Source organism: Nyctereutes procyonoides, unplaced genomic scaffold, assembly GCF_905146905.1.
Source record: "Nyctereutes procyonoides isolate TBG_1078 unplaced genomic scaffold, NYPRO_anot_genome, whole genome shotgun sequence".
Classification (NCBI taxonomy): Eukaryota; Metazoa; Chordata; class Mammalia; order Carnivora; family Canidae; genus Nyctereutes; species Nyctereutes procyonoides.
This window is the reverse complement of record NW_026575128.1, coordinates 2,393,996-2,402,846: the sequence shown is the minus strand read 5'-3', so window position 1 is coordinate 2,402,846 and position 8,851 is coordinate 2,393,996. Positions and strand designations below refer to the sequence as shown.

General features: G+C 45.1%; 1 protein-coding gene across 3 annotated transcripts in view; it reads left to right on the top strand.

The window, feature by feature from the left end:
• Window positions 1–6,810: 6,810 nt before the first annotated feature.
• NFYC (nuclear transcription factor Y subunit gamma) overlaps window positions 6,811–8,851 on the top strand; it is a 65,762-nt gene continuing 63,721 nt past the window's right edge. Inside the window, exon 1 of one of the 3 annotated variants that reach the window (XM_055341964.1) lies at window positions 6,811–6,964. The gene's annotated coding sequence lies outside the window, so the exon portion shown is untranslated. Of the gene's footprint in view, window positions 6,965–7,106; window positions 7,298–8,851 lie in introns of those variants that run through there. The other 2 variants (XM_055341963.1, XM_055341962.1) reach the window with 2 other exon arrangements.

The window sequence follows — 8,851 nt, the reverse complement described above, 5'->3', positions numbered from 1 at the left end:
AGATGTTCATTCCTTGTGGCTTCCTTAGTCTAGGCAACCCAATCTTTGAATCCACACCTAATGACTGATGGTGTTTGATTCTGTTTTTCTGGCTTGACTTTGGAGCCCTACTTTCAGGACATGCCTTTCAGCTCTCAGTTCTCCACAAGCCACTAGGATTAAGAGAAAATTTTTGTGTTCCTTATCTCTCCCTGCCTGGGATCCCCCTCTAGAGGAAAGAAAAATAGCAGATGTCCAAAAGACAGGTACATTGTGGGTCTGGCTTTCACCCCATCACATTTTTAATACTTTTCTGTCTTAATCCACTCAGTCTCCTAATTGCCAAATTCAATAGACTTTTTGTGCCTTTGCAGATCTTTTGCCCCTTTCTCTTTTTCTGGTACTACGTATCATTTCCTGTTCTTTGTATCTTTAAATTCTACAGCTTGAAAGGGTTAATACATGTTCAATTTATATCACTAAGAAGTACAGTTGGGACCTGAACCCAGAGTAGGCTGACTCCAAAGCACATGCTTTAGCTAACACTCCATACTGCCTTCCCAAGCAGACTAGTAGTCTAGATTTGTGCTGTTCAGTATGTAGTGATTAAATGTATGTAGCTATTTAAGTTGAAATGAAAATAAAGTAAAATAAAAATTCAGTTTCTTAGTTGTACTACCTGTCCTCAAGTGCTAAACGGCTACATGTGACTGGTGCCTACTATACCGAACAGCATAAATTGAAAACATTTCTGGGTTGCCTTAGTGGGTCAGTCAGTTAAGTGTCCGATTCCTTTTATTTATTTATTTATTTATGATAGTCACACACACACACACACACACAGAGAGAGAGAGAGAGAGAGAGAGAGAGGCAGAGACACAGGCAGAGGGAGAAGCAGGCTCCATGCACCGGGAGCCCGACGTGAAATTCGATCCCGGGTCTCCAGGATCGCGCCCTGGGCCAAAGGCAGGCGCCAAACTGCCGCTCCACCCAGGGATCCCCTAAGTGTCCGATTCTTGATTTCAGCTCAGGTCATGATCTTAGCGTTGTGAGACTGAGCCCCACATTGGGCTCTGGGCTCAGCGAGAAGTCTGCTTAAGATTCTCTTTCTCCCTCGCTTGCTACCCCTCTCCCTACTTGCACGCTCTCTAAAATCAATCTATCTTTTTTTAAGAGCTTAAAAATTTATTTATTCATGAAAGACACACAGGAGAGGCAGAGACATAGGCAGAGGGAGAAGAAGCAGGCTCCGTGCCAGGAGTCCAATGCGGGACTTGATCCCAGGACTCACAACCTGAGCCGAAGGCAGACACTCAACTGCTGAGCCACCCAGGCGTCCCTCAATCAATCTTAAAAAATAAATAAGGGATCCCTGGGTGGCTCAGCGGTTTTGGGCCTGCCTTTGGCCCAGGGCGCAATCCTGGAATCTGGGGATGGAGTCCCGCATCAGGCTCCCGGTGTGGAGCCTGCTTCTCCCTCTGCCTGTGTCTCTGCCCCCCCCCCTATGTCTATCATAAATAAATAAAAATAAATCTTTAAATAAAATAAATAAATAAATAAATAAAACATTTCCATCATTCCAAAATAGTGTGGTTCATTCAGTCAGACTGGGTCATATGCCTACCCCTATGGCTGATGGGATGTGGAAGATATGCTGTGGAAGGAAATATCTCATCCTCCTTCCCCTCATGCCAGTTCAGATCCTCAGAAAATCAGGGATCAAAACAGGATTAAATACAAGGATGAACAATACCTGTGAGAGAAAATGGGGTAGGAGCTGAGAGAGACTAAGGAGAGGACCATCAGACAATGATGCAGATCAGATCCTAAGGAGAAGGAAAGAGTTCTAGGTGGAAGGGTCTTAGACTGCAGTGTAGATCTAGAGAGAGTTTGGCAAGGCCACTAAGGGTCCTTGAGCCTAAGTGGCCCATCAGAAGAGTATCATGCTTATCCAGCTTATGCTGGAAAGAAACCTGTCCTAAAATTCCTGCTGGGCTGTCAGTGGTCAGGACCAGCCTAGGGAGAGGAGGCTTTAGGAGTGAGGGGTGATAGATTTCAGAGCTGCATACCTGGGCTGCTGCTGAATTAAATTTTTCCCAGTTGGAGAGTGAAAAGTGTATTCTCATGGTCACATATCCTCTCAGCCCAGCATTACATGTAGATAAGAAGGACGGTTCTACACTCTAAAAGAAGAAGAAAAAGTAGAGTGCCACTACCAGTTGAAGGGGCAAAGGTGTTGAGGAGGTAAGACAATGTCCATCTCGCAGCTTACAATATCTCATTTGTAATTCAAACTCTACATGTTCCAAGCTGAACTCATGATTTCTCCATGCTCTGGAAAAGTCCAGAAGTCTTCATCTGGAGACTACCATCCTCCCGACTGTGAAACCTGGAAGTCATATTAAACATCTTTTGATACCATCTCCCCTTGCTCCCGATATAGCCAATCAATAGTCAAGTCCTTCCAATCTTACCTTGGCAATATCCTCTGCATTTGTACCTCTTCTCTCCATTCTCATTCCTGATGTGTTCAGGAACTCATTGCATCTTGCCTGAACTACTGTGGAGGTCTCCCGTGGTCATTTTGCAATCCCATTCCATCTTATCATCTCTGCCACATTGTAACTACAGTTCTCATCATGTCAATCCCTCATTTTGTAAAAATTTCTATCACTGGGAACATAAAATGGTGTAGCCATGGTGGGAAACAGTATGGCATCTCCTCAAATAATTAAACATAGACTTACCATATGATCCAGCAATTTCACTTCTAGGTATATACCACAAAGTAATGAAAGCAAGGACTCAGATATTTGTACACCAATACTCATAGCCAGCATTATTCACAGTACCCAAAGGATGGAAAAAAACAAATATCCATTGCTGGATAAATGAATAAATAAAATGTGCTATATACACATAACAAAATACTAATATTCAGCCATAAAAAGAAATGAAATTTTGGTATGACATGGATGAACCTTGAATATATTATGCTAAGTGAAATAAGCCAGACACAAAAGGACAAGTATTGAATGATTCCACTTATATGAGATACCTAGAATAGTCAAATTCAAAGAGACAGAGAACAGTGTTACCAGGAGCTGGAGGAAGGGAGAATGGAGAATTATTGTTTGATGGGTATAGAGAGTTTCATCAGGGGACAATGAAACAATTCTGGAGATGGACAGTGCTGATATTTACATAACAATGTGAATGTACTTAATGCCAAGGAAATGTATGCTTAAAAATGGCTGAAGAGGTAAAACATGCAAAACCTTAAGCTTCCATACTACCTCTCCTTAGCAGAAAATAAAACCCAAGAGCCTTAATCTGACTGTATATAACTTTCCAGATGATTCTTCCTTTTCCTGTTACTCTGTATTTCCCCAATTGATCTCCTGTTTCCTGTATTTGCTCCAGTGACTACCTATTCAGGGCATGCTCTTCCCCTAGTTCTACTTTTTTTCAAGACCCAAAGATCACATCCTTGCCAATCTTTCTCCTCCCACCCTTCCATACTAACTAGAAGTAATTGCTCTCTTTTTTGAACTCCCACAGCTTGTGAATTATGTCTGTCTTTAACACTTACTGCTTTTCTTTTAGTACACAAGGAGATAGAGAGGGATGGCTGAGGGTAGTCTAGTTGGCCCTCTAGACATGTCCCTCTACTAGAGAGCTATAACCTTAAGGAATTTACCAACATCCCAGAACTGGTCTCTAGCCTTGCAAATTCAGAAACCCGATTTTAATAGTAAGCAGAGTGGAACCATCTCCTGGGGGCTCTTGTATCCACTAAATTCACAGAAACTGATGGTTATGTAAGCCAGAACCCAACAGGTTGATTTACAATGAAAAATGTAATTATCAAAAGAACTGGGATCCTCCAAGTGGCAGATCACTAAATTCTGTCCCAAGTTAAGTCATTTTCTGGGTGAGTCTAGAATCACACCAGGGAAGCATGTTGATCTTAAGAAGCATTTCTTAGCTCAGGCAGCCTGAGATATTCTCACCCACTGTAGGGATGACACGGAAAAGGAAATGCTAATACTTAGGTGGGCTTGACCAAGGCAGGACTTAAAAAGGCAATGCTAATTCTTGCCTCTGGACTCTCTTGTTTTGGGCTGTCATAGCTGATTAAGCCCTTTGGTTCACAAAATCGCTTTCCAAATAGGATACAGAACAAACAGTTGATAAGACTGATTAGGCATCCATTTATTAAATTACAGTCACATCTGCCTTCTTGAGATTTCTCTCGTATGACCCAGATCAGAGTTTGGTTTGTTTTTTTGATCATGATTGTACATAAAACCTTGGCTTACCACCATGGATAGCTAATTTTAAGGTTTGATTAGTCAGCATAGGCTAGCTAGGCTATGCTGCTGCAACAAACAACTAAACCAATTTCAGTGGCTTACAACAACAAAGGTTTATTTCTTGCTCACCTTACATTACATGTCATGTACATCAGCTGTGGCTCTGCACATCTTCATTCTGGGACCAACACTGGAGAAGCAGTTCTATTTGGGACATGCTGCTCTCATGGCAGATGAAAAATAATATGGAAGAATCATTATATGGTCCATATATTTCTAGTCAGAAGAGGCTCATGCCATTTCTACTCATATTTCATTGATCAAAACAATGCCAAATGTGATGACATTAGGGTGAGAAGTATAATCTTCTAGGTACAGATTAGATAGGTGGGGTTTCAGAAAGGCAGGGGCAGAGAATATTGATAATAGTCTACAATATTGGTAATATTCAGTCTGTATGAACCAGTATGTCTGGCATATTATATTAACTATTAAAACATTGAAATAGTTTCATAGTAGCTGATAAACACCTGCTACCCCAAGCCTCCTGACAGCTCCTCTCCCCTGGGAGTCATTGGGACATACTCTTCACACATTAGCTACGAAAGGGTTAATACCTAGCACAGAAAGGTATCTCCACAACTTTATGAACTTCAAATCTGCTAGATAAATGCTTGAACACCGCTTGTTGTTAAGTACGTTTATGATCACCTTTTATTTCCCCTATGTTAATTCTTACTCGTTTAATTCTGAGGGGAACCTGATTTCCAGACTCTTGCAGGGAAACTGACTGCAGCCCCTATGTGCTGTCAACACTTAATTATAACAGTAATAGCGGATAATGCTAATTTATGCTGATGGCTACACATTTTTATATCTTTTGTAACAAAGTATATGTAATAATTAACTCAGTATTTTAGAGCTTCACTTAGCTTTCTCTCATTAGCTAAGCTCATCTTTTTCTTTTTTTAATATTTTATTTATTTGAGAGAGGGAGCATGAGTGGGGGAGGGGGAGGAGAGGGAGAAGCAGACTGACTCTCCGCTGAGCAGGGAGCCCCACCGGGCTTGATCCTAGGACCCTGAGATCAGGACCTCAGCAGAAGGCAGACGCTTAACCTACTGAGCCACCCACGCACCCTTATCTTTCTACTATCTTAACATACTATTTATTTTGAGTCTGTTTTGAAATTTTTAATGCTATTTCTCACGTCTGGAAAGTATCATTATCGCCAACTTCTTTATGACACTTCTGCAATTTGCAAAGCACTTTCCTTTACGCTATTTCATTCAATCTCCCCAACATTCCAAGGAGGTAGGAATTAGATCATTTTACAGATGAAACTGAGACTCAGTGAAGTCAGGTGTCTTATAGCTGGTTAGGTTCTGTTCATTCACTCATCAAATATTTATGGAGAGCCTGAAGTGAGATTTATTCAAGTTGGATTTTGAAAACAATTTTCCTGAATCCAAGTCAAGGGCTATTCCAGTATTCTGAACACCTTTCCCACTAGAGTCATACCCTCAAAGGAAATACCCTCAAAGGAAGGAAATAACAACAGTGTTGATTATATTGTTGAAGGCTCCTGCAATCCCAGTCTCAGAAAGGCTCAGAGATCCTTTATAAAAAGTCAAGGTAACCACCAGCAAGTGCAGTTTCACTTCACTCTGCGCTTACACCTAACCCATTGGCTCAGTGTAGATTAATTCATCTACAGATTTCGAAGCTACTCAAATTGACTTGATGGGAATGAGCACTGGGTGTTACGCTACATGCTGGCAAACTGAACTCCAATAAAAAGAAACTAAAACAAAAAATTGAGTTTTGACACTTGCTAGCTGTGGGGCTTTGGTCAAGTTCCTTAACCCTTCTGAGCATCAGTTTTATCTGTAAGACAGTAATTCTAATGCCTTGGGACGACCTGGTTGTGGAGACTGAAGACAGAAGGTATGAAAAACACGTATGTTCATTGTAATGGGTTTTCAACAGAAAATAGTTTATTTATTTTTTCAATAGAAAATAGTTTAGATAGAAATTCTAAACTGCATTCAAATGAGAAAAGAAATGTCTAAGTCGACGGAAGGCTACGTCTTGGGAGGTGCTGTTCTTTACCCTGGAATATAGCATTTTGCAGTTTTGGTGTTAAATCTCCTTTTATGGTACTGGTAGCTATCTTCTCCAGCAGCAGCGCACGGAATCTGGCATCCCCATGCGATCCTGCGTACCCCGGCTCTTTTCTCCCAAACTTACCTCCCCCCAAAAAGAAAAACCGTATCTAACACTCAAGCGTGCACTCCGCATCACAGGTCCGGAGGCGCAGAACGCCCCGCGGCGGTCACCAGGAGGGGGCGGGGCCAGAAGGCCCGTGATCTCGCTCCGCCTCCCCAGGTCGTCGCCCCTTCCTAATTCTCGCGAGACTTCACACAAGTCAGCTTCTGCGCATTACGAGACCCAGGGAGTCCAGGCGCCAGGGGAGGGGGGAGGGGGGAGGGGGAGGGGGAGGGGGGGAGACGGTGCAAACGGCGCGGCCGCCATCTTGTTTGTGCCCGCGCTTCGCGCGCGCTCCGTTCTCCGTGACGCACGCTTCCCCCTCCCCTCGGCCGTGCCCAGGCCTCCGCAGGAGCGCGGGGGCGGCTCCCGGTCTTCCCTGGACTCCTGAGCAGAGGCGTGTGAGTGTGCGGGAGCGTGTCCGCGGGGAGGGAGGGGGAGCGGCGGCGGCGGGGGGGAGGGGCAGCGCTTCCCGCCCTCGGCGGAGACCTCGCTTCCTCTCGCGGCCGCTGCCGTAGTTCGGTCCGGCCTGGCCGCCGCCATGTTGTGTCCTCGCCCGGCCCGCCGCTGTCGCCGCCGCCGCGCTCCTGGGGTCCGCGCGCCTCGTCGGCCCGGCCCGCGGGCTTTCTCCCATTGGCGGAAGGCGACTGCGGGGGGGCTCGCTCGTGATTGGTCGGTGGCGGGGAGGCCGCGGACCTGGCACCTTATTGGTCGCGCCGGCTCCGGCCTGGGGGGTGAGGAAGCGATCGGAGGCTGCAGGGATGCGCGCGGCTCGGGCTCGGGCGGCCGGGGGTGACCCCCTCCGGTGCGGCCGCGGGGTTGAGGCTGGGGGCGGGCCTGGACCCCTTAAGGGGTAAGACAAGGTGAGGGTCCCCCAGGTACTGTGCGCGGCCCGGGGTGGGGCGCGCCCCTAACTCCAGAGGTACCTCCGTGGAACCTGCGTGGCCCCTTATAGGGCCGTACAAGCCCCAAGGATGCAAGGCTTGGAAACACCGAAACCGGGGTCAAGGGCTGAGAGCGTGTTGCTAGAGCCGGGAGAGCTAGACCTGGACTTTATTTTTATTTTTATTTTTTAAATCGAGCATCGTTAACATAGAGTGTTATTTTAGTTTCAGGTGCACAGGGTAGTGATTCAACAATTCCATGCATCACCCAGTGCTCCGCTCCCAAGTGTATCCCTTGATCCTCATCCCCTGACCTGCCCCCTCTCTGATCATCATCCGTTTGTTTTCTTATGGTTAGGATACACTGGAGTGGAACCCAGTTTGTGAGCGAGCTCGATGTCCACGGATGCTAGATCTGAGGGCATTGGTGTAGGAGGAAAGGGCATCAGGGCGTTAGGGACGGATCGAAGCGATAGGATCAGATCAGAGGGGCACTTGATGGGATGAGCGCTGGGTGTTATGCTATATGTTGGCAAATTGAATTCCAATAAAAAATAAAAAAATAAAAGGATCAGATCAGGGATTTCGTCGGAGAGTGCCAGCCTTGAAAGCGAGGTTTCACTTAACCACCGGCTCTGGGATGTGATATCAGGAGAAAACTAAACAGAACCAGCCTGAGAGAGGGATCCCGTTGAGTCAGTGCGCCGGGTCTTTACTGAATGCCGCCAAGCCTTAAGAGGCACAGCATTAAGTAGTGACAGATACATAGGAATGAGAAGTGCAAAGCATTTTGGGGGAACATTTTCAGACTTGGGAATTATAGATGATTGGGTCTCAGAACCATGCAGTTGATTTTGAGGTATTGATATATGAAGTTTTCCTGCCTTAGGAAGCATACACGTCAGGGCTGAGATTCTAAAGCTACACTTGCTAGTAGATTTTAGATACTTGGCATTTATTTGTTGAATAGATATTGTTAGGTTCCTATTTAGTGGAAGAGAGCTTAATAGAGATCCTGGACCCTTGAATTATTATTATTATTATTATTATTTTTATATGTATATGCTGAAAAGTATACCCACATTTGTGTGCAATTATTATTATTATTATTTAAATAAGCAGCTTATGGGACACCTGGGTGGCTCAGCAGTTGAGTGTCTGCCTTTGGCTTAGGGCCTGACCCCCGGAGTCCTGGGATCAGGTCCCAGGTCGGGCTCCCTGCATGGAGCCTACTTCTCCCTCTGCCTGTGTCTCTGCCTCTCTCTCTCTGTGTCTCTCATGAATAAATAAAATCTTTAAAAATAAGTAAAGAAGCAGCTTAGAAGGAAAATAAACTAGTACATCATTTTCTTGCATCTTGTCATGAGTTACAGGACTTGTCAACACTTTCTGGTTTGTGTTTCA